The following is a 25,056-nucleotide window of genomic DNA, read 5'->3' as shown; positions in this document are numbered from 1 at the left end:
AGAATTTGTTAGTCTCTTCACTTTAGCTTTTGTGACCTTGATGTGGTTTTGACTGAGTGTTGAGTCAAGCCAAACACCTAGTTACTTGTAAATTTGGGCATTTTCTAAAGTTTAGTTATTATTGTGTGTGACTGACCAATTAATTGGTGGAGTATTTTCTAAGTCATTGGAATGTTCCAAATTGTATTTTTTTTTTGGGGGGGGGGGGGTCAAAAAGTTTGTGCTGGAGAAGCCAGTTAGCCAGTTAATGAGATTTGTGGTTTCTGTTTGAAGAAGGTCTGAGATGAGAGAAATTGATGGCAGTAGTTGAGAATAATGTGGGACAAAGTTGTACTGAGACATATCTGTCTCTAAGGAAGATTTTAAACCATTGTGTTACTTGTAGGCTGATACCTACAGCTAACAGGGAGTTTGGTAATAAAAAGTGACCTGCTGCATCAAAATTCATAGTTATGTCTATAAAAATTAACTTTGATGAGTCAGGCATTTTAGAGGTGCTTGAGTGGAATGAAGTCATGGTCTTTGCATAGTGAGGTAAATCATAGGTGGAGGCCTACTCTTCCTGGAGATACAGCAGATGGGTTATCAGAATTTTGAAGGTGTCCTTAGCAGTTATGGCCTTAAGAAGAAGGGTAGTGTGTCAATTAAGGTTTTAATTTCAGAGGGGTGTTTTTGCTGGGTCTATATTATAACATCGAATTTTATAACGTTCGAATGTTATAATATCGAACCAGTAATGTCGAACACTGAAAACAGCGAAGGTGCAGGACACCGAATTCTTTCCCAGGGAAAGAATTCAGTGGGCCATTGCTGTGGCTTCGCTGTTTTCAGCGTTTGATATGTTGTAAAGTTATGGGTCGGGTTCAGGTAAGTGTGCGATTGTGTGTAGGTTAGGGGGGTGGGTTAGGTGAGTTAGGGTTAGGGTGCGGGTCAGGTAAGTGTGCTGTTGTGTGTAGGTTAGGGTTAGAGGGGCGGGTTAGGTGAGTTAGGGTTAGGGCGCGGGTGAGGTGAGTGTGTGATAGTGACGGACCTTAGGGTTAGGGTTGGGTTAAGGTAAGTGGATAGCTAGTAGTGTATGTAAAGTTTAGTTTAGGTTTAGATGTAGGATTTTAAGTGTATGTGTGTGGATTGCTGTTTTTTGTGTGTGTTTGTGTTGTGTGTATGTTTCTCGGAATAGCAAATTTTTTCCCTGGGAAAAAATTTGCTATTCTGACTGTTCAATGTTTTTGGATTTCAGTGTTTAGGGTTTGATATTGTAACATTCAATGTTTACGAACTTCGATGTTATAATATAAACCCGTTTTTGCTTATGTCTTGACTGAAGCCTGACAGACACCTTTCAGCATGGCTACAAGACAACTGCTATCGCTTTAGCAGTGATAGAACTATGCTAAATAGGAGGGATGGAAAACTGCTACTTGTTGTATTTCTTTATTTTTGTTTGCTTGTTTGTTTATTATTTCTTTCATTTGTTGATTGTGGCAATTTTCAATGGAGATTCAGGGAAAAAAGCTCCAGTAATATAAAATACACTTTATTTATGGAATCTAAATTAAGCAAAGTAAAAATCACTATAAATGATAGCACATTGCCTCCTAATACTACCTATATTTATACAGATACAAGAGCAAAATAATGTCTGTTGCAATACATTCAAGCCTGCTGAAAAAAAATTAAAAAAAAAAAAACAATTACTTGTGTTAAGTAGTGGATTAAGGACAGCAGGAAGGAAAGAAAGAATAGTGTAGAGATCTGAATATATGAATTAATGGAGAGGAAGTATAAAAACACAGTGAGAAACTGGAAGTAGTTTAAAAGGGAGGATGTGGAAAAATATTATTCATTTATTTATTTATTTGACATTTGTTCACCAGGAGTGTCCAACTGAGCCAAAGACCTTTTTCAGTGGAAGCCCAAGGAGAAAAGTTCCACAATTATTAATATACACAGATTAATAAAGATAAACATAACATAAAGTTACAGACATTATTAAAATAATACAAAATTTAGTAAAATACAGTGAGTATTACAGTAAGTCTTTGTACACTTTGCAGTAAGATTCATACATTTCAACTTCTTAGAGCAAGAAACCTGCACAAAACCATAAATAAAAGTGGGACAAAGGCCCAAAAATAGGGACAATTTTTAACTATTGTTCTTACAAACTAAGAAAGTTGATAGAATAACAGGTTTTGCATTAGCATGAATTTTCTGAAGGATATGAAGTCTGAAACTCAAACGTCTGTCGTTATTTTCTAACTGCAGTCTGTAATGGTTTACCATTAATTTGCCAGAAAAACACAAGTTTATGACAAATGGACCAAAAATACGAGGCCAAAATCTGGACATTCTGCGAAAATCTGTACAGTTGAGAGGTATGAGAAGCAATATCCATGACTATGTAAAGACAAGCTATATCACAGAAGTAACTAGTGTCAGGGATCTAGAGTTTACACATTGCATTATGTCAAGATCAAGTCAGTAAAGTGAATGAAATTTTTATAATAAACCGTGTAGAATCAGCCTCAGATAGATCAAGGTTAATTGTTAATAAATAGCAAGCAAGTTGTTTATTAGTTACAACAATTTTGGATAAAATCAGTAATTAGCAAATTAACTAGAAGAGAGATACTTCACAAGAAGCATAGTATAGTCAGCTTCAGATGGTAAATAGACAAAGAGCAGCATCACTCGTGCAGGAGTGCTTGGAGTTACAGTAACAGGTTGAGGTGTTGAGTAGATATAGTTTTAGAGCCTTTTTGAATTCATGTATTGAGGTTATTTTTCTAATGTCTTTGGAAAGCTTGTTCCAGTTTTGGGCAGAGGAGTAACTGTATAAATTTTGGCCAGTGTTTTTTTGGGGAGCTTAAAGATTTCCAGTTGTTGTAGGTTAGAGTTCTTGCAGGAGTATAGAGAGTGATCAGAGAGGAGATGCTAGGACAGACACTGGGCTTATAGAGGATGGAATGTATGACAGATAGTTGTGAGAGGTGAAGTTATTGGGGGAAGCCAAACCAATTTAGGGGAGAGAGCAAAAGACTGTGGTATGAGTTTGGGGATGGGTTGTAAGAAAATCATTCAACTTGGTTATAGGTGCTTTCGAGTTTTGATCATAGAGAGGTCTGTAGATTAGAAAAGATTTGATAGCCATAGAGGAGGCTGGGGAGAAGAAAAGCATGAGCTAGTGACAATCTTGAATGTGTAGTTAGGAACTTGTTATGTCTGTAGAGTAGCCCTAGTGTTTGGTGGGTTTTCTTAATGCATTGATAGACCTGTAAGTTCATATTTAAGTTGGTCATCGATGATTATCCCAAGGAGTTTAGCTTGGGATTCTACATTGTCTGTGGTATTGTTAGATGAGGTGATGGTGAAAGAGGATTTGTGGGAGGAAATTTGGGGAGGAAAGGCAGAAGTTTTTTTGGGGGGAGGGTTGAGGATAAGTTGGTTAGTAGTGAGCTATCTTTCAATGGAGTTAATGGAATTTTGTGTGAGGAAGTGTAGACCTGAAATGGTGTCAGCAGTAGAGATGATGGCAGAGTTGTCAGCATACTGTATGAGGGTAAAGAGAGGACAGGCTGTGGAAAGGTGGTTGGTAAATATGTTAAAGAGTAGGGAGCCAAGGATTGATCCCTGATGGACTCCAATTTGGATGGGTAGAAAGGGAGATGAGACAGAGAGCCATTTTACTGATTGTTGCTGGTTAGAGAGGTAGCTGGAGAACCATAAGATGGTTGAGGGAGATAGGCTGAGGTCGCTGAGTTTCGAGAGAAGGTTAGGGTGAGAGACAGTGTCAAAGGCTTTAGAGAGGTTGAGGAAGAGGCAGAAGATCAGTTTGTTATTATTTCTAGCAGGGGAGATGGAGTGGAAAAGGGATATAAGGGCAGTTGAGGTATAATGTTTAGGAAGAAATCCATGTTAGATAGGAATTAATAAGTTTTCCTGTAAAAAGATAATCCATAATTTGTTTGTGAATGCATTTTTACAGTATCTTTGATAGGGGGGATAGTATAGCTATGGGACGGTAATTAGAAAAATCAGTAGAGTTACCACCTTTGTGAATGGGTATGGTAAAGAAATGTTTTCATAGTGAAGGGACAGTGGTTTCTGATAGAGAGCGAATGATGAATATGGATATGGGAAGGGCTATTGAGCTTGCAGCAAGTTTGAGAAAGAGTGGAGATAGGTTGTCACTGAGGGAGAGCAAAGTTTGAGATTACAGAGGAGGTATTCAATGTAGTTTGTAGATACTGGTTTGGGTGCAATGGAGTTGTTTTGGTTAGAACTGGAGAAGGAGTTGGTGAGGTTAGAGGTGTTAGCATTAGGAATTAGTTTACTAATAGTATCAATAAATTGGATATTAAGTAAAGTAGCTATTTTAAGGGGTGTGTTGTCAGGACAGGGTTTGGGAGTATTGGGGTTACCTGGGTGGAGGATTTAATTCATAGTGTTCCAGAATATTTGGGGGTGTTTTGGTAGGGAGTTTTTGGTTTAATGTAGAAATTTTTCTTGTCAAGGATGAGCTGTTTTTGGAGAGGTTATGGAGACAGCTGGAGGATTTGGTGTTTGTCCATAGTTTCCAGGCTTTCTCCCCTTTTGTGCATGAGTGTTCTTGTGGCTTGGGTTAGCCATGGGGAGTATTGGGAGTTAACTCTTACTTCACAAAGGAGGGCAAGTGAGTTGAGAATGTTTAGAAATATAGACTTAAATCTGAGTATGGCATCATCTAGAGGAAGGTGAGATAGGAAAGTCCAGTTGATTGCAGAGAGTATGTTATTAAAAACTTCTGGGAGACAGTTGGAGAGGCTTCAGCATTTTTTTTTTGTGGTCTTTGGAGATGAGGGGTGTACATCTGGGCACAAATTGTGGAGTGGTTACTGATAGAGTCACGGAGTCAGGTAGAGTTTGTAGGTGGTGGTAGAGATCAGGTTTGGAGACTAGTATCCAGTCAATGATAGAGGAAGTATGGCTTATTGAGGTGTGTGGGTTTTGTGATAAGTTGAGTAAAACCATATAGACTGATAGAAAAGCAGGATGATATGGAGGTTAGAGACAGCCAGTTGATGTTGACATCTCCTAGGAGTGTAGTTTCATTAGTAACATTGAGGGAGAGTCATGCAAGGGTCTGTTCTAATAGTGGGATGTTGTCACCTGAGGGTATGCAAATTGCTGCAATTGTTATGGTTTTAGGGGCATTTAACTTACAATTAGCAGCTAGGAGCTCAGCAGGGTGGAGAGAATGGTTTAGGTAGAGGGGACAGGCTTATGTGATCAGTATGGAGAATGGCGATACTTGCACCTTTTTTCTTGGGACGTTCTAGGCAAAGGATGTTATATGCAGGTGGGAGGAATTCAGATCAGATGTTTTAAGAGTATTTGAGATGGGTGAAGAGAGCAGGGGAGATGCAATTGGGGAAGGAAATCCATTCATGACATGATTCAGATTCCCATTGGTTTGGCCAGCTCTACTGAGTATGTCTTGAGATCAGAAAGAGAGAGCAGGTGCCTTTTGGTCTTTGATCCATCAAGTTTACAGACTCCCTTGTTTTCTCAGTATTGGGCCACCAAAACTGGCTAATTCCAGGTGACTTTTACATTTGGGACAATAAGAAAGCTGCACCATTTCCTACATAATGCCTATATACTATGGATGGATTTGTATTTTGTTTTAGGTATTTACTTCTGACGCCCATCAGAAAGGCCCCTATTTGGACTGGATGCTTCAGTCTGGCAAGGTCACTTCAAAGTTAGTCGTGGGACCAATGTCTTAGTCATACCACCAGCCTGATATAGTTTCTGTCTGCAATTCCCCTGATTAGTTCATCCAATATGAGGATTTGTGAAATATTTTTAGCAGTGGCACGATATGTTTATTGGGCAAGTTTCCTGTGGACTGTACTGATCAGACCCCAAATAATCTGCTGACAGCTTACAATAAGGCCATTAATGCGCCTGCAGATCTATTCAACCCATTCCATGAGCATCCTGTTTCAGCCATGACTCGTGATTTCTAATATATATATATATATATATTGAGAGAGAGAGAGAGAGAGCACTGCATTGTGCTCTAGATAGTGTCTGAAAAGAGTCATGTACACCATCACAATTAAAAAACAAACAATGAATAAATAAATTCATATGACTGTCATCCTTCTCACCTTAGGGGACTTGTACAGAAGCTGGAGGTTGACAAGCCTGCTAGAGGAGAGGCATTAGACTGGGCAACATTATTCTGTATGTCTGGCAGAAATCTCATATGCAATGGTGAAGTTTTTGTCCACTGTGTTTTCTGCAGCATCATATTAATACCTATGCTTTTTCACTTCATGAACAAGATGCTTAGTCCAGCTTATTGTGTAAACCATAAACCTTTCCCAACTTCTGAATGTGAGATAACAGCTTAGTTAATCAGTTTACTATAATTTTTTTGATCGTGACATTAGTGTGAAACTGCCATTTGGCAGAATTGAAAAAACAAATGCTACAATGTACCCTTTCCCTCACTGTAGTGCGATCCCAGAGTTTGTATATCTAAGTACCAGTGGGGGGGCACAGCCCCCCACATGGAGGGTGCAAGGGGGCTTGTCCCCCCCTGCAAACACGTTCTTTACTGTGCAACGCACATTACTGCTGTTCCCAGAAGTGTGGTGAATGTTCGAATTATGTTGAATTCAAACATTCACCACTTCCAAGTTCGGGATTTTTGTTATTCACTGTAGTGAATTTTGTTTTTACGTTTCATAGAAACGATAATTCACCTACAGTGAACTCGACAAAATGATAGTAAACCAGTTAATCAGTGGGTTTAATTCCTCCAAGCCTTTTGGGTTTCTAGTACCATGAGAGGAATGAACCCCATTCCTAAGTCAAAGTATGATTAAAGTTCATGAAATTAGTATTGTTTCAATCTTTGATGTTAGCCAGAAGTGTTCTTTGCAGCACCAGCAATGTGCCCAGTAATGACTCCTTCTCTGATTCATATGGAGATATGTGTATTGGTAGCATATCTGAATATGACTGTAAACTCTTTCTTATGAGACCAATTGCTCTTACTACTATTGGAACTGTATGGGCATCCTTCTTCTACAGTATTCTCATTTCTGTCTGCAAATTCTGCTGTCTTATGACCTACTGTCTCTCTGTATGTAAGAGACTGTAATTACTGGTTGTAGCAATTTCAATGATCAGTGCTACCTTTGTCTTCTTTTCATAGACTACTATATCTGGTTTTCTTGAATCTATTTTTGAACCGTTGGTAATGGGTGATCCTATGTGATATAAACTTTATCATTCTCTATGATGCTCTGTGGCTCATGTTTCCAGTGCTTCTCAGCTACTTCAGTATTGTAATGTTTGCAAAATTCCCAATGCAACAGTCTTGCTCTATTATTATGCCTTTCAGTATACAAGTCCTCTGTAGAATCTGCATTTGTCTGTTTCTCACACATGTTCAATGGAGTTTGTAAACCGTGTACATAGTCCAATATCCTGGGCTGCCAATATTGACCTTCATCTTTTCGTTTAAATACACCTCGCCCTAACCATTCCTGTGTCAGATCCTGATTAACATGAGGTTGTTCCGGGAGTTTTCTGTACTAGCAGTTATATTTATGCCCTTTTCATATTTCTTTCCTTCTCATCTGATCCTTCACCTTATATTTTTTTCTTTTTCTTTTTTGGCACATTCAGTTGCTGCCTGATTTTTATCTACGTCTGGCTTGATTTCCATTCCCACTCGACACCAATATGCTTCTACTAAACTAAGCAGGGAAGTCATCTTAGACTTGTGCTCATCATGTTTGTTTGGACCTGGCAAAGTCAGCAGCTATATATGTAGTCCTACAATTGCAAATCTATACATGTAAACAATTTTGAGGAGGCCCATAACTCCTTCAGAATGAGGAATATATATAATCTTGGTATAACGTGAACCATTTTTACTAGTTTTCCTGTCCAGCTGATCCAATGTCTTTTGAGACCAATCAGTCACCCCAAAATTGTAAGTTAGAACAGGAAGAACAAATTGGATTATAGCTTGGACTTTTTTCCTAGATGTCATGGCTGTTTTCAGTATTAATTTTAGTCTTCCTAAATATTTCTTCATGAGTTTGTTCTCATTTGTTCATGTTTTTATTGTTGATCCTTCATCAATTCCCAAATTGCTCAAATCATGATTTGATCAAATCTATCCTTTATATTACATTCTTGTCCCAGACTGATATTTTTTTGGTGCTGCAGCTTTCCTCTTTAAAGGTTGGTTTTGCACATTTAACAAGACCAAATAACATTCTTATAGCATGTGAGAAAGTTTTAACCACTTGCAGTAGTCCTTTCAGCCCCTTATCTGATGAACTGTACAGTTTTAAATCATCCACAAAAAGAAGAGGAGTCTTTACACTTGATTGTTTTCTGGGAGCCAACTTGTTGCCATGACCTAATCTGTTAAGTAAACAAATTGGGTTAAGGGCAAGACAAAAGAGCAATGGAGACAGTCACCCTGTGGAATACCCCCCTTGAATTTTTCTAACTGGTATAATAATTTGTCATTTATCATGGCTTAGCTGTAATGTGCTTTGCCACTGTTTCATGGTCATTGTAATATAACTGCTCAATGTAGGGTGCATCTTATACATCTGTAAGCACTCCTTTATCTATGAATGTGAGATGCTGTCAAATGTTTTTTGTAGTATATTCATGCCATACTTAGATTCTTTCCTTTTTTACAATTCTCCATTATAACATTATTTAACACAAATGATCCTTTGTTCCATATGACTTGCTTTTGTTACCCTTTTGTTCTATTGCCTTGAATGAGTTTTCTTCTAAATGACAATAAAATGTCGGCATCATTTCCACTTCATAGTTTATACATTGTCAGAAGGCAAGTTATTGGTCTATAATTTTTTAAGATAGCTTGCAGGTTCACTCTTAAGGGGAAATATTGTTTTAACTTTTGTTAACCAGTCAAGTCAAAGTCAAAGTAAACTTTATTGTCATTCAGAATCACACAAGTGCAAAAACTGAACAAAATTCGATATCAACGGACTCAAATGTGCAGATATCACATAGACCTACTAGGACAAGGCATTAATACATATATAACTACTTACTATATACCATAATGTTCTAGACAGACAATCCTACTATTGCACATAAATGAAACTCACGTTAACATTTATTATATAGTCAAACCACAAAGAAATCCAGAAGAGTGTGAGTAAAACCACATAATGTAGACAAACCAGAAAATCCATCACAGAAGGCAATATGTGAGTCATAGGCTGTAAACCAATGAAGCTAAAACTTATAAAAACTTTATTAAAAGGTGAGCGCTTTTGCAGTGAACCCTACTTCTTTAAATGTGTTTGAATAGGATTTATTTCCTATTGGATAATGAATGTAGTATTTTTGTATTTAAGTGTGTATTATTTTATCTTTGGTTGTCTGAAGAAGCAGTGGGTTTCACTGTCAAAGCGCTCACCTTTTAATAAAGTTTTTATAAGTTTTTGCTTCGTTGGTTTACAGCCTTTGACTCACATATTGCCTTCTGTGCTGGATTTTCTGATTTATTATACAGTGACCTCTTTGCTTGCTTGAGTATTGCATTAAAGACTTATATTGAGTATTGCCCAGAATGAGACATTCATGAGTATTGCACTGTGACTGAGGTACAGACTAGCATTAGATACTGCACTATAATGAGACATTTCTCTGGCATTACTACTACCCCTGAATGCCAGTGAATTGGCTCGACTTACTGAGTATTGCACTTATATTGGATTGAGACTGGCAGGCACAATTTCAGATGGTCTTCCACAATGAACTGATGGCTCAGATGGTCAGCATGAAGTGTGATTGTTGCCAGAGTTCAACAGTCTTATGGTTTGTGGGGAAAAAGCTGTTTCTGAATCTTGTAGTTCTGCATCTTATGCTACAGACATGCTTACCAGATGACAGGTACGTGAACAGTCTGTGAACAGGGTGAGTGCAGTCCTTAATTATTCCTTTGGCCCTGCCTAGACATTTGAACATGTGCAGGTCATGGATGGCTGGTAGGGTGGTCTTGATGACCCTCTCAGCTGCCTTCATCACTCTCTGGAGAGCCTTGCACTCAGAGGTAGAGCAGCTTCTGTACCACACTGTGAGGTTGTTTGTCAGCATGCTTTCTACTGTACCCCTATAGAAGGCTGTGAGAACTATTGATGGTATGTTTGCTCTCCTCAACCTTCACAAAAAGTGTAGTCTCTGATGTGCCTTCCTGACAATGACATTTGTATTGGTAGACCAGGACAAGTCCTGATCAATATGCACCCCCAGAAACTTTGTGTTATTCACTCTTTCTACTGTTGCTCCATTGATGGTTAGAGGAGAATGTTTCTTGCATTTTTCCTGTAGTCCACAATTATTTCCTTTGCTTTGTTTTTTAGTGCTAAGTTGTTACTGTCACACCAGCTAATTAGATGTCCTACCTCAGCCCTATGTGCTGCCTCATCATTATTGCTGATGAGGCTCATCAGCAAACTTGATGATGTGTTGAGTGTTATACCTTGCTGCGCAGTCATGTGTTAGCAGGGTGAACAGCAAGGTATTCAGTATACAACTTTGAGGGACTCCAGTATTCAGAGTGATGCTATCCAAAGAGTTATTTCCTATGCACACTTTCTGAAGTCTGTCCATGAGAAACTCCAGAATCCAATTACAAAGTGTATGTTGATGCCTAGTTGAAGCAGCTTCCTTACCAGCTGTATAGTGATGACTGTAATAAAAGCAGAGCTGAAGTCAATAATAGTAACATCACATATTTGTTTTTACTTTCTAGATGGTCCAACAATAAGTGAAGTGCCAGTGCTATGGCATCTGTAGTAGAATGGTTTGCTTGGTAAGCAAAGTGCAGCGGGCCAAGTTCTGCAGGTAGCTTAGGTGTCATTGCTTCTTTAACCAGCCTCTCAAAGTTTTTCATCACAATGGAGGTTAGGGCTGGGGGTAGTCTTTGAGACATGATGGTGGTGACTTCTTTGGTAATGGTAATATTGTCGTGTTTTTGAAGCATTTGGGCACTATTTTCTGATTCAGAGAGATATTAAAGACATCTGTGAGGCTATCTGTTAGTTGAATTGCACAGTCTCTGAGTACTCGGAAAAGGATATTGTCAGGCCCAGCTGCTTTTCTCGGGTTAACCCTGTGCAATGTCCTCTGGACATCACCTGGACTGAGGATGAATGCTTCTTCATTTTGACTAGTGGGCATTTTCACCTCTGTTGTATTGTTCCCTTCTTCAAATCTGCTGAAGTGGACATTGAGCATGTTAAGGAATTTCTTATTGTCCTCACAATGTGAAGATAAGGGCCTGTAGTCTGTTATTTGCTAGATACTTTGCCATAGGCACCTGGAGTCTTTTTGGTCAGAAGTAGATCTGGATGTTCCTCCTGTAGGCACATTTTACTTCTCTCACTACTTTGTTCATATTTACTCTGGTTGTTCTGAGGGTTTTCCTGTCTCCACACTTAAAGGCTGCTTTCTTGCTTTCAGGAGATCATACACCTTACTAGTCAACCGGGGTTTCTGATTGGCTTGTGTGATGATGTGTTTTGGTGACTGTTACATCATCTACACATTTTGAGATGCAGCCCATCATGGCCTCAATGTATTCTTCTAGGTTGATACATTAATTCACAGTAGCTACCTCTTTAAATATGCTCCAGTCTGTACTCTCAAAACAGTCTTGGAGTGCTGAGACTGCACCCTCTGGCCACATCCTTACTTGTTTTACTGTTGGTCTTCCCCTGGTTAGCATCAGATTATATGCTGGTAGTAACATGATCATAGGATCACAGGATCATAGGAGGTTACTAGGCTAATGGCCCCAGGTCCTTACAAGCCTAGCCAAGTTCAGCCCATGTTCCCAAGGGTGTCTGGTTCAAGAAGATACTGAAATCAGCACCTATTGCCCCTGTCCAAGAGGGACATAGGTGGAATCCCAAGGGTCAGTTTCTGGTTACCCATCCAATCATCCAAATTATACTTAAATAGGGCCAACAAGAGGCTTTATTTAACATGAATAGGAAGCTTATTCCAAAGGTGGAGCAACTTCTGTGAGACAAATCTGTCTCTCCAGCAAATTTTGTTGATGTCACATAGCAGGTTAAGGTCCTTTGAGTGAGTGAACTGTGTGTCATTTAACTTGCGAATGTGCAGCATTTCCATTAAAGCTGGGCCAGAGATTGCTCAATATGCAAGGTACAGGTCGCCTCTGAGCAGTCTGTATGACACAGAGTAAAATGACAATGATTTCAGTCTGTCCGCATAAGACAGATCTTGGAGACCCTGAATTTTCTTTGTAAGGAACCTTTGTAGTCTCTCCAATTCCTGCAGGTGTTTGGAAAGGAACATACCAAAGACAGTGTTGTATTCTATTACTGACCTGATGAGGGACAGGGGGGTTATAACCTCTTTTTTCTGGAGGTAATGCCCTTACTTATGAGATGAGCAATATAAAATGCCCTTCTTACCACAGTGGAGACATGATGATCAAAGTTAAAGTTGACATCGACCTATGTGCCCAGATCTCTCACCACTGAACGTGTGCTTAAGGTATTGCTATTGATGTGATAGCTTGCAGGAACATCACCCTTGCCAAAGGGGATGATAATGCATTTTTTGCATTAAGTTTAAGATCGTGACTTTGGCACCAGTCATTAATCTGGAGCATTTCTCCCCGGGCCTCCGCTGAAAACAGGCTCTGTGGAACCTAGTCGGACATTCCCGGTCAACAAATGTTAAATAAATAAATAAATAAATAAATAAATAGTCTGTCCTTCTTGAAAGATGTTGACATTGCTAGGGGTTTCAATGATCACACCCAGTTTGCAGTCATCAGCAAACTTTGTCAGCCACAGTGCTTTAGTTTTAGCCTGTACTTCAGAGAAGTAGTTTCCAAACAGTAGGGGTCCCAGAACCGATCCCTGTGGAACATCACTGGTTCTGCTGGAGGAGGTGGAGTCCCCTATTTTGACCGTATGAGTTCTATCAGTGCGCCAGTCTGCAACCCACCTGACAATATATGGGCTGATACCCAGATGGGTGAGTTTATCAATGGTGCTTGAGTAGGAGATTGTGTCACGGGCCTTAGCTAAGCCTTGGTAGGCTGTATGCACAGATTTGCCCAAATCTAGGGCTTTGGTGACTGTCTCAAAGAAGTCCACCAAGTTTAACAGGCGTGATCTCTCCTTGACAAAGCCAAATTGGGTGGGGTTGAGAGTTTGAAGATTTCCTATCTCTTTTTTAATAAGGTCCATGATGATTCGTTCCATGGCATTGCAAATAAGGCTGGTCAGGCTAATGAGTCTATAGTTCCTAGGGTCCATTGATGCACCCCCTTTGTACAAAGGGATGACAGTATCTGTTTTCCATTCTGCTGGGATGAAGCCATTGCTTAGGCTATGATCGAAAATCGTGCCCAATAGTGATGCTAATTCCTGTTTTAACCCACGTAGAACACAGCCCAGGATGTTGTCTGGTCCCACAGAGGCTGTATTTTTGGCCTTGGTAAGGGCATTTAAGACTTGCTTCTCAGAGATATTAGGTGTGGGACAGATGTTAGGGATGCTTTGGGGTATCTGTGGTGGGGACAGGGGAATGAAGTTTTCAATGAACCTGTCAGCCGGCAGATTTTCTATATCCAAAGGTTTTGTATATGTAGTACCATTAACTACAATTTCAGCGCAAATCTGGACCTTATCTTTGAGGTTACTGATGTAAATAAAGACCACTTTGTGGTTATCCTTAGTTAGGGAAGCTAATTTGGATTCATAGTTAGCTTTGGAGGACTTTATTAGGAGTCTTATTTGCTTGCTTAAGTTGAGAAGAGAGTGTTTCCAGTTTTGAGACCGTTTCTTCCTACTTTTAGACAGCAATTTCTTACTCCTATTGTATAGCCTGTTAATGGCAGTTGTCCACCAGGCAGGTTTTTTTTTCCTTGAAGAGCTTGGTTTGGTTCTTTCAGGTATGGCAGAGTCAATACAATTGTACAGGTGCTCGTATTAAGCATTAGTATATAAGTCAGCATGAGTGTCTGCTCCATCAGTGGGGGGTGGGGCTATGAAGCTATTTATGCTGTCACGTAAGAGACTGTAATTGGCCTTGGAGAAGTTTTTTAGTCTAGTTGTTGCTAAAGGGGGTCTTGAGTTATAATTACTTCTAGTGAGACTGATTTGTGGTCAGATCTCACCAGGGATGGCCACACACTGGGGGTGTGGCAGCGGTCCCCCATGTTTTTGAGCACCAGATCCAGGATGTTTCAGCCCATTGTGGGTGTGTCAACCAACTGGTCCAGGGCATTGGAGTTAACAAAGTCCAGGAACCTGTGGGCAAGTGAGTTAGAACATGTATAATTTACCCAGTCAATGGATGGGTAAAGTCACCCAAAACCAGGGTGCATGGTGGTATCTTGATTGACTCAAGTAGATCCAAGGAGGCTGAGTAGAGGTCCTGATTCATGGAGGGGATTCTATAGCTGGCAATGATCTGAAGAAAGGTCTTACCTACAGTCAATTGCACCTGAAGTAAGTCAAGGGAATTGTGCTGTTTAACTAGTCTAGATGTGCATTTATCTTTAATGAATATTGATATACCACCTCCTTCAGTTTTCATGCCTTCAGTTTGTGGCCTGAATGTGTGGAAGGAACTGTAACCTGATATAGCTGGGGTGCTCTTTGCAGCCTTAAATCAGGTCTCAGTGACTGTACAAATGTCAGCATCTTCCAAGGTGAGTGTAGTTTCTGGTTTAGACTCCTAGCACTTAGCAGCATTACCTTGAGGTTATTTTTAGAGGGTATTCTTACATCGGGGATTTTATTATTGTGACATTGCCTAAAAAGGCACTATGGGGGTAGCAAGAGCCTTAGCCAGTAATGAAAAATCCCAGGGGTGACATATGAAGACCATCTCTGGCAATGCTTCGACATCTGTCAACCATGTCATCCCAGGCTGACAAATACTGGATTCCCTTTGAATGACACCAGACACTAAACCAATTGTTAAAGTCAATCATTTTTTGTTTGTATTGAGGTATCATCCTAGGTGAAAGTAAAATGCTGCTCAATGCTAAGTACATACTTGCCTGAGACACATAATCAGCTCAGTCATGTCTGTCTTCATATAGTCCAGTGAGGCACATCTCAAGTCATTCACATCATCATGGACTATGACAGAGTCATAACAGTGCCTGTTGTTGAGAAACTTGATTGCATGTGTGATGGGGTGGATCCTGGCACCTGACAGACAGCTGATTGTGACTGCTTCCTTATCCAGCCTGATGAGAGGGACATCTGTGTGTCTCACAATTGAGTTGCCTATGACTAAGATGTTTGTTTTTGTGTTATGCCATAGGGGTTTGACTGGTGAGACACTGGTGTGTGATATATTATGTGTACTATGTTCTGCAGAGAATGTATTATATGAATCATGCTTGTGCTTGTGTTTGGGAGGTCTCTGATGTTTAGTTAAGCTTCTGGTAAGGACCTCTGCATATGTAGGTTTATGTGTTGTTGGTTTGGTAGGTGCAGGAGCTGAGGTGTGCATGCTGACAGCCTACTTAGTATCAGATGAACTGGCTGGTGAGTGAGAGAGCTTAGAATCTAGGTTCTTGACATAGATGCATCTCTCACATAATGAATTTGTGTGACAGATGGTCAGAATTGCCCAGATGTGGGTAAGGTATTGCCTTATATGCCAGCTTAACATTGCTGTAGGCCTTATCCAGTGTGTTCTCTCCCTGGTTGCAAAATCTACATGCTGGAAGAAGTGAGGCAGAACTGTTTTCAGGTTGGCTTGGTTGAAGTCACCTGCCACTATATGAATACATTCAGGGTTTTGGTTTTGCAGCTCATTTATAGTCTGATATAATGTATTCAGTGCCTCATTTGAATTGGTACTGGGAGGAATGTTGATGGCTATAATGTTGATACTGCTGAACTCTCTTGGTAGATAAAAAGTTCTACATTTCAGTGACATGAGCTCTATATTTTCAGAGCAGTGAAGGAAGACTATCTGACAGCTGGTACACCAGCTGTTGTTGCTATATATGCAGACATCTCCCCCTCTGGACTTCCCATTGAGAGATTGTATTTTCTCTCTGCCCTAAAAAGTGGCATCCCCTCTATGTAAACTGTACTGTCATTAATGTTAGAATTCACCCATGTTTCAGTAAAAATAAGTACACAACAGTTCCTCACCTTGTTCTGAGCAGACAGTTCTAAACTTATGTAGTCCATTTTGCTTTCCAGAGATCAAACATTTGCCAGCAGTATAAATGGCAGTGCAGGCCTGAAGGGATTATCTTTTAGCCAGCCCTGGATCCTCTTTTGCGTCTTCTCTCACATCTCTTACATCTACTTCTCTTGCCTTTATTCATAAACATTGGTTTCATTAGTTTCAGGTATTTTGGAATATGTTTAAGCATGATTCCCAGCTCCAGCAGCTCCAGGAGTGTTGTAGGCCTCACAAGCCCTGCAGACAGCAGCTCATCAAACCTGTTGCATGACGGGCTTAGGTGTCAAATTTCTTGAAGACTCTCTCTACTGTTACTATTCGCTCCTGATTTGGTTTTTCCTCTTACATTCGACATAAAATAAGACAAACTATGCACATTTCCTTGTTGAACAGAAGTAGTCTTACTCATGGCTAAATCTTCATGTAAATATGTTAATACTTTTAGTCAGATGTTAGGCATTGCATCTGGGCCTGTGGGTATTCAATTAGGAGCTTTTCTTAATTTTGTTACAATTACTCTGACCATTACTTCATCCTATTTCATATCCTCTGTGCTTGAACTTCTGTTTATTTTACTTCTTCTATCCATTCAGCATCTTTGTTGTGTTTCGCAGCATCTTCATAGATATTCCCCAAAATGTCTCTATTTCTTCATTTTTTTGGTGGTGTATCTATTCCTTTTGCTTTGTTTCTCAATTTTCTATATAACTTTTTGGGTCATACGTTTCCTTTATATTTATCTGTATATCTTCTAAGTTTTTCGGTCTGTGCTGATATCTTTAGTTTATTATTTCCAACAGTGTATGATAGATCCTGGCTTTGCTAAAACTGTCATTGCTTTTATCATATCTATCTTTCTAAGTATTTTTGTTGATCTGTTCCATCTTTTATCTCTTCTAATAGTAACACTTCTTGTCTTAATTGCTTTACAGTTTTTTTTTAGTCAATGATTCCATAATGGTGTTTGATTTTTCCCTTCCTTTCCCTTATTGCTCTGTGTTTTCGTGGTAAGATTTTATCTAAAATTTAGTTACATGGTAATATATCCTATTTACTTCTGTTATATCACACACATTTCTGTTAATAGTCTTGATTATTGTGTTTATCTGTTTTATCAGACTTCTAACATTTTGAGTCTTATTGACTTTCCGTAATCTAGTTCTTTCATTGATCTTAATTTGTCCATCCATCTCTACTAGATCAAACAACTCTTCCCTTAGACCATTTTCTTCTAAAATGAGGGCCTATTTTTTCCTCTCTCTTTCCTGTAGGCATTCTATAGAAAATTTCAGAACATTGTCCTGTGACATATTCATCTGCATCCTCCTCCCTCCCAACTAATGCTCTTTTATTTTTTATAGGGAACTGCCTGGCCCACAACACACTGACTGCATCAGAGTTGCCACTGTTTCCTTTTTCTTCCCTTGCTGTGCATCTAAAACTGAACTTTTGTACTGGTTTCCTATGGAAGGCTCCAGATTATCTTCATGTGGCAAGTGATCAGATGCTTCCCATTCTCCTTAATTTGAGGAATCACTGTTACATCATGTTGTGACATTACCCGAGTTGGATTTTCTACACTAAATCCTTCAGAGTAATCCATAACTTAACTTTTGTTCTTTTTTACTTCACAATTGCTAATTTTCTTTCCTGCTTTCCTCCTTTGTTTTCTTATTTTTGTATTGTGAAATTGTCCATATTTGGATGCCTTTGCTTGTATCTCTCTTCAAATATCTTTGGTGCTGCTTTCTTAAATTGATTAGTTTTGCTTTCTCCTTTACATAAATACTGCACAAAAATAATAAATACATGAACTTGCAAGCTAGTAATGCAAACTTTTTATTCCATAAAGCGCTTTTCGTCTGGATGGATAGCTAGACTTCTTCAGATGCTGCTGTTTTTTCCTTTACATAAATATTAGATCACATTAAATCTCTTTTTCTTTCCCACATTCATATTTCTTCTCCACCTCACTCTACTCTCTCTTTCTTTTCACTTTTTCATCACTGTTCCATCATTATGTGACATAACATGAGTTAGTCTTTCACATTCTTTTTTTGGGCAGATATTCACTTCTCTCACCTCTATTATCCATATTCTTTTTTTTTTTTTTTCTTTTTGTCACATTCAGTTGCTGTCTGATTTTTATATTCTTCTGATTTGATTTCCATTCCCACTTGACACCAATATGCTTCTGCTTAACTAAGCAAGGAAGTGATCTTAGACTTGTTCTCCTCATGTTTTAAAACTTTCCCTTTGTTTGGATCTTGTGAGGTCAGCAGATATGTATGCAGTCCTATGACTGCAGATCTATACAGTATTCTATGCAGTAATCAATTTCAGTGAAGCCAATAGCTCCTGCAGAACACAGAATATATAATCTTGGTATCCAGTGATTTTTATAAATGATTTGATAAGCATGAAGCATTTTTCTTGTTTTTCTTTCCAACTGACCCAATAACTTTTGGGGGCATTCTCCATTATTAGTTTATTTAACAACAAATGATCCATATGACTTTCTTTTATTACCCTTTTTTCTATAGCCATGATTGAGTTTTCTTCTAAATGACTATAAATACCATTAGCATCAGTTCCAGTGTATAGTTTATACATCATCAGAAGGCAAGTTATGGTCTGTAGCTTTTAGGATAGCTTGCAGGTTCACTCTTAAGAAGTATTTTTTTCTGTTATTACCCAGGTTGGCGTCTGTTTGGGGTACACATATAAAAAGTTCTTACTCATGGCTAAATTTTCATGTAAGGATATTAATACTTTTAGCCAAAAGTTAGATATTGCATCTGGGCCTGGAATTTTCCAATTAGGAGCTTTTCTTCATTTTGTTTCAATTTTTCTGGCCATTACTTAATTCCATTTCATATCCTGTATATTTGGACTTCTTATTCTTTTTTTTTTTGCTTCTTCTATCCATTCAGCATCTTTGTTATGTTCCATAGAATCTTCATAGATATTTCTACAAAATGTACCTTTTTCTTTTTATTTTTTTGTTTGATGTTTCTATTTCTTTTGCCTTGTCTCCCAAATCTCTATAAAACTTTTTTGGGGCATCAATAAATTGCTTAGTTTGTATTTTTCCTTTATTTTTATCTGCATATCTTCTGAGTTATTTTCTGCCTGTGCTAATATAGTTTATTATTTGCTATTATTTGCAATAGTGTACAATAGATTATGATTTGTTTTGATACTGCAATTTGCTTGAACATGTCTATCTTTCTGAGAATTTCTATTGATCTGTCCCCCCTTCTGTACTCTTCTAACAGCAAAACTTTTTGTTTCAATTGCTTTATAGTTTTCAGTATTAGATACTTTATGATGGCATTTGATTTCTCCCTTTCCTTTCCCTTACTGCCCTATATTTTTGTGGTAAGACTTAATCTGTTATTAATTTACCTGCACAGTAATATATCCTATTTACTTCTGTTATATTCCATGAATTTCTATGGACAGTCTTGATTACTGTGTTCATTTGTTTTATCAGACTTCTAAAATGTTGGGTCTTATTGACTTTCTGTAATTTATTTCTTTCATTGATGTTAATATGTCTGTCCATCTCTTTTAAATCAAGGAACTTTTCTCGAAGACCATTTTCTTCTAAACTGAGGGCACATTCTTTGTTCTCCATTTCCTGCGGGCATTCTACAGAAAGTTTACCAGTAAGGTTGAGTGGATGAACTGCAAATCTGCCTAAGTTACTTCCAGTGGGCATCACAGTTTTAATATCACGTATGTGTTAAACAAATAAGTGAACTGGTCCTCAAACGCTTTTCAGTCATGTTTCATTTCACAAGGGCAAGGCTCACTTCTTCTCAAATATAAATACATCACCTTGAATAACCAAATATTCTGATGACAGCCAACTGGTAATGTAATGACTTCAATAAAAGATGGTAATATTCTCTAAGATGGTTTACAAAAACATAGTCTCCAGAGATATGATTACACACAGATATGGTAATGTCATACAAATGATACCACTTTGCCCAGCTGCAAAAAAAAATAATAATAATAATAATTTGTGTTTTTAAGGTTTTTAGGATCATCATTTCTGGTATGTAATTCGTGATGAATGGTGAGATAAAGATGTATACACATATACACAGAAAAAGAGTGAGAGACAGATGTACGCAACACACACAAACATACACACACACACACACACACACACACACACACACACACACACACACACACATATGCATATATATATTTCAGTATATCAGCACTGGTCAACTGCATACAACAGTGATCATCAAAATAGTGAATAAAATAAAGCGTACTCACCTTTGAGTGAGTGTAACAAACACTGAAACACACACAAGCAAACACAGTATAACACTTCTTCCTATCAAGTAACTAGACATAAGAAACTTGTAATATTTTTGTATAGGGGTGAGCCCATCAACAACCTCCATGCAGAGGGCTGTACACCCATAATCCCAATACTTTGTCTATACCTACACTGCGATCACAAAACAACAGGAAAAGAGCATATCTCAATCTATACTGTACTGTAAGTTCTTTTGTACAACTCTAACCTTTAATACAAACACACTTTGCTAAAAATGCCTAACATGGCAAAAAATGTAATTACTGCATCCCTGATAATACCAACACTATTACATAATACACCCACTGCCAGCATTCACTCATTACCAGCATTATCGTCATTACAAAAAACAATACTGTGCAAGTCGAAACTAAATTAATGCCGACAATACAACTAAAACCCTCTTAACATGATATACACTAAACAAACCCTAAGTCACACCACACTACATACCACTTATCCATACAAAACATCCAACCTTTCAGAGATCTCACAGATATAAATTTACACACTGTGCATTCTCTCTACTTTTATGCAGGGGGGCAAGCCCCCCTGTGCCCCCCAGACTCCCCTAATTTAATATTCTCATTCCGAGATTGCACTACAGTGAAGAAAAGGGAATACTTCCTTATCCGTACCATAGTATGACCATTGCTTTATCATGGTGTGGATGGGAGGAGAAATGGCATAGGTATTATCCTGAAGGAACAGTATCCTAAGAGTGTTTTGGAGGTGAAAAGATTGTAGGATAGAGTGATGTTTATGAAGCTGGAAATTGATGGTGTAATGATGAATGTTGTTAGTGCATATGCTCCACAAGTTGGGTGTGTGATGGATGAGAAAGAAAAATTTTGGAGTGAGTTGGATGAAGTGGTGATGACTGTACCCAAGGGTGAGAGACTGGTGATTGGAGCAGATTTCCATGGGCATGTTGGTGAAGGGAACAGAGGGGACGAAGAAGTGATAGGTAGGTATGGTGTTAAGCAAAGGAATGCAGAAGGTCAGATGGTAGTGGATTTTGTGAAAAGATGGACGTGGCTGTGATGAATACATATTTTAACAAGAGGGAGGCGCATAGGGTGACATACAAGAGTGGAGGAAGATGCACACAGGTGGATTAGATCTTATGTAGAAGGGCCAGTCTGAAGGAGATTGGAGACTGTAAAGTGGTGGCAGGGGAAAGTGTAGTTAGGCAGCATAGGATGGTGGTTTGTAGGATGAAATTGGTGATCAAGAAGAGGAGGATGAGTGTGAGGGCAGCACCAAGGATCAAATGGTGGAAATTGAAAAAGGGTAATTGTGAGGTGATGTTCAGGGAAGAGTTAAGACAGGCACTGGGTGGCAGTGAAGAGTTACCAAATAGCTGGGTAACTGCAGCAGAGCTAGTAAGAGAGGTGGCTAGAAAGGTGCTTGGTGTAACATCTGGATAGAGGAAGGAGGACAAGGAGACCTGGTGGTGGAATGAAGAAGTACAGGAGAGTATACAGAGAAAGAGGTTGGTGAAGAAGAAGTGGGATTGTCAAAGAGATGAAGAAAGTAGACAAGAGTATAAGGAGATGAGGTGCATGGCAAAGAGAGAGGTGGCAAAGGCTAAGGATAAGGCGTATGAAAAGTTGTATAAAAGGTTGGACACTAAGGAGGGAGAAAAGGACCTGTACCAATTGGCTAAACAGAGGGACCGAGCTAGTAAAGATGTGCAGCAGGTAAGGGTGACAAAGGATAATGAGGGAAACATACTCACAAGTGAGGAGAGTGTGTTGAGCAGATGGAAAGAGTACTTTGAGGGGCTGATGAATGAAGAGAATGAGAGGGAGAGAAGGTTGGATGATGTGTGGATAGTGAATCATGAAATGCAGTGAATTAGCAAGGAGGAAGTAAGGATAGCTATGAAGAGGATGAAGAACGGAAAGGCTGTTAGTCCAGATGACATACCTGTGGAAGCATGGAGGTGTTTAGGTGAAATGGCAGTGGAGTTTTTAACTAGATTGTTTAATGAAATCTTGGAAAGTGAGAGGATGCCTGAGGAATGGAGAAAAAGTGTTTTGGTACCGATTTTTAAGAATAAGGGTGATGTGCAGAGCTGTTGTAACTACAGAGGGATTAAACTGATCAGTCACAGTATGGAGTTATGGGAAAGAGTAGTGGAAGCTAGGTTAAGAAGGGAGATGATGATTAGTGATCAGCAGTATGGTTTCATGCCAGGAAAGAGCACTACAGATGCAATGTTTGCTCTGAGAGTGTTGATGGAGAAGTACAGAGAAGGTCAGAAGGAGTTGCATTGTGTTTTTGTGGATTTAGAGAAAGCATATGACAGGGTGCCTAGAGAGGAGTTGTGGTATTGTATGAGGAAGTCAGAAGTGTCAGAGAAGTATGTAAGAGTGGTACAGGATATGTACGAGGGTAGTGTGACAGCGGTGAGGTCTCCAGTGTTAGTGATGGATGCATTTAAGGTGGAGGTGGGATTACATCAAGGATCAGCTCTGAGCCCTTTCTTATTTGCAATGGTGATGGACAGGTTGACAGACGAGATCAGGCAGGAGTCCCTGTGGACTATGATGTTTACAGATGACATTGTGATCTGTAGTGAGAGTAGGAAACAGGTGGAGGAGACCCTGGAGAGGTGGAGATATGCTCTAGAGAGAAGAGGAATGGAGGTCAGCAGGACTAAGACAGAATATATGTGTGTGAATGAGAGGGAGGATAGAGGAATGGTGAGGATGCAGGGAGTAGAGGTGGCAAAGGTGGGTGAGTTTAATTACTTGGGATCAACAGTTCAGAGTAATGGTGAGTGTGGAAGAGAGGTGAAGAAGAGAGTACAGGCAGGATGGAGTGGGTGGAGAAGAGTGTCAGGAGTGATTTGTGACAGACGAGTACCAGTAAGAGTGAAAGGGAAGGTGTACAACAGGGTAGTGAGACCAGCTATGTTATATGGGTTGGAGACAGTGGCATTGACAAAAAGGCAGGAGTCAGAGCTTGACATAGCAGAGATGAAGATGCTAAGATTTGCACTGGGTGTGACGAAGATGGACAGGATTAGGAATAAGTATATTAGAGGGCCCAGGGTGGAAGGTTTGGAGACAAATCCAGAGAGGCAAGATTACATTGGTTTGGACATGTGCTGAGGAGGGATGCAGAGTATATTGGGAAAAAGATGGTAAGGATGAAGCTGCCAGGTAACAGGAAAAGAGGGAGGCCTAAGATAAGGTTTATGGATGTGGTGAGAGAGGACATGCAGGTCATTGGTGTGGCAGAGCAAGATGCAGAGGACAGGAAGAAAAGGAAACAGTTGATCTGCTGTGGTGACCCCTAATGGGAGCAGCTGAATGAAGAAGAAGAAGTACGACCTCCACAACAGCCATACTTACGTGAAAGTGCTTCTTTATGTGAAAAGCACTTTCGCGTAAGTATGCCCGGCCGATAGTGATTCAGTGATGTTGTCGATCGGGGATCAGTACAGATCCCATATATATATATATATCTATGTACAGAAAATTAATTACAGAAACAATTATAAAAGTAAACAATTATATTAATGTCATCAAAAATTCAACTTCATCTGTCATTTAGAAGTTTTTTTTTTACCTTTTTGCACTTATAAAGATACATAAAATAGAAATCATGCTTAAAAATATGGGTTGTTGAAAGTATAAATTAATTAAATCTTATTGACACATTATGTTTTATGATGGAATATTAAAATTAATTAACACTACAATAATACAATAATTCAGGAATAAAATACAATTTTTTATATAAATCTTATGGTCTGATAATGTAATTTCTCTGAATATTTATTTTTATGTGACATAAGGCAGTCTCGGAGCTGGTATATATAATTTTGTGGAAATAGAGGGCTGCAAAAAGAAGTTTAAAGGAAAAGAACAACTTAGCTCTGTGACAAAATGTCCACACAAGAAAGAAGAAAAAAGAAGAAAATGACATTAGAGGCAAGAAGAAGGGTAATACCCAGAGAGATGCATTGCAAAGGGATTAATGCAATGATATGTCATGCACAATGAAAGAACTGTAGTAACATGTCTGTAGATAGTAATGATTGGGTAGGTTTAAAATCAAATGTCAATTTTAGCAGAGATGTGTTACAAGTGGTTACTAACAATATAGAAGACCATCTGAACTGTGATATGGTAATATCTGAGATGTTATACTGACAAGGATTTAGAGCAGACATTCAGATAAATGAGGCTATGTTATCACTGGCTTAATAAGGGAAAAGTGTAATATAAATTAAGCTACATACTATAGGCAGCATAAACATGTTAATGATATGGTTATTTTTCTGTAAGAATGTTGGGTTACATTTGAATAATGTTGATAACGGTGAGTTTAAGAAAATTCGTTTTAGATGGTTCAAATAGATGTGTTCAGCAGAAGTCCATAAAAGTGGGCAAGTCAAATGTATAGTATGCATTCAACTGATCCTTAAG

The sequence above is a fragment of the Protopterus annectens genome, chromosome 1.part0 (genome assembly GCF_019279795.1).
Source record: "Protopterus annectens isolate FY-2018-M chromosome 1.part0, PAN1.0, whole genome shotgun sequence".
Taxonomy (NCBI): Eukaryota; Metazoa; Chordata; order Ceratodontiformes; family Protopteridae; genus Protopterus; species Protopterus annectens.
This window is presented reverse-complemented; position numbering follows the sequence as displayed.